A 2,198-nucleotide genomic window follows, 5' to 3' on the forward strand; every position below is an offset into this window, starting at 1 on the left:
TCATTGTTGAGAAGAGCTTTAGCTGCCTGTAACTTCGTAGCATCACTCTGTTGCATAACCAGTTCGATGTTTTTCTCATTACACTGAGAATAATCAAAACTTTCTTCTTCTAGACGTGTTAAGTTAGCAACAAAGACACTTGTAAGGGCATTAGCTAAAGCCAGTGTTAAACCTAGAGGTATAATCATTATTATTCCAACATCAGTTAACTTTTTTCGGGGTTGGAATATTTCTTCTTTAGTCATGCAATCTTCATTTTCATTTTGTTTTTCATCATCATCTTCTTCTTGAACATCACTGCCATCTAAATTAGTGTCTTCCTTAATTTCACCGTCTTCAACATCACAATCTTCCTCAACATCACAATCTTCATCAACATTACAATCTTCTTCCTCAACATCACAATCTTCATCAACATTACAATCTTCTTCCTCAACATCACAATCTTCTTCAACATCACAATCTTCTTCCTCAACATCACAATCTTCTTCAACATCACAATCTTCTTCATCAACATCACAATCTCCTTCAACATCACCATCTTCATCAACATCACAGTCTTCTTCAACATCACCATCTTCCTCGATATCACAATTTTCTTCAACATCACAATCTTTTTTAACACCACAGTTTTCTTCAACATCACTGTCTTCTTCAATATCACAGTTTTCTTCAACATCACCGTCTTGCTTAACATCACCGTTTTCTCCATCATCACAATCTTCTTCAACATCATAGTCTTTTTTAACATCACCATCTTCCTCAACAACATATTCTTCTCCAACATCACAGTCTTCATCAACATTACCATCTTCTCCATCATCACAGTCTTCCTCACAATCAACATCTTCTTCGACATTATCGTGATCTTTGTCATTTTCACCGTTAGTTTCTAGGTTTGTACATTCTGTACATTCCTGAAGCTCCATCATAGTTTGAACAGGATCTCTGTTGTTGTAAAGATAAGCCTTTTCAACCTGTTGTCTAGGAAATCCAGTCTTCTCAGCAATCGACCCGATTTCACAGAAATCATCCCATGAAAATAAGTGTCCAAACATGTCAGAAAGTTTATCATCTGAATTCTCTGATTCTGTGAAACCACTGTCAACCCGAGTTGTTGAATTTCGTTCCACGTTTTCATCTGTAGCAACTTCGTCGATTGAGCTAATGCATAATTGTTCAACATCATTGCAGTCTGGTAGACTTTTGACTTTACTTTCAAGTCTTAAACTTTCATTACGTTGGTTCACCTGAACTTGCATCATAGCTTTATTCTTATCATTGTTATTGTTGTAATAAGCCTCACCGGCTTCACAACTAGTGACTCCAGTGTCTTTTCTGATAGACGCAATTTCATACAGATCATCCCATGTTAAACGATTTTCAAGTTTATCGTAAAAACTTTCTTTTACACATTTGGATGCTAAAGAACCTTGATTAGCTGAACGATTCATAACTGCACAATTTTTCATGCCATGACTGGGATTTCTGACCTCATTGTTTACAGTAGCACTTAACTGCTTACGTTTTAGCAGCTCATCAGAATCATAGCAGACAAATTTTTCTTTTTCATCTTTCTTTTCGCAGTTTTCATTTTCTTCTTCTACGTGAAATTTTTCTTCTTCTGAATCGTTTTCACCTTCTACATCTGTACTGTCACATGATATTGTAACATTAGCGTTTTTAGCACCTGACTGTTGTTCAGTCTTGTTCAACTTGTTGCTTAAATCCAACTTTACAGGTTCTGTCACTTCAACTGAAACGACTGTTTCATTAGGTGCAGACTGCTCAATTGATTGCTCACTTGGTTTACTCATATTCTATTATATAAAATATCTGTAAAATGCTGTTATTTATTTTTATATTTATAGAAGAAAAAGCTAGTGTAGAACTACTTTTCTAACAAAAACATGCTGAAAAAAAGAAAAAAAGTAATACTGAATTTTTAATTGCAATTTAGTGTAATAAAAATTATACGAAGTTAAGTGGCTCTCAACTAATTTTTATTTATAGAATAAACAATCAACTAATAAAATTATTTATAATTTTTAGTAATAAAATTAAAATGCTATTAATATTTAGCAAAAAATATTTAGCGAATCTGACTTAGTGTTACAAAAATCTTTGGATAAAATCTACAATTAATTAAAAGAAAGGAAATTAAACCTAAACCCAAGCAAATGTCATGTTTCTATTAT

General features: G+C 33.3%; 1 pseudogene; it reads left to right on the plus strand.

The window, feature by feature from the left end:
- Window positions 1-243: 243 nt before the first annotated feature.
- LOC145836428 (uncharacterized) lies at window positions 244-867 on the plus strand (annotated as a pseudogene).
- Window positions 868-2,198: the final 1,331 nt, after the last annotated feature.

The sequence above is a fragment of the Thalia democratica genome, chromosome 5, assembly GCF_965202585.1.
Source record: "Thalia democratica chromosome 5, ktThaDemo2.hap1.1, whole genome shotgun sequence".
NCBI lineage: Eukaryota > Metazoa > Chordata > Thaliacea > Salpida > Salpidae > Thalia > Thalia democratica.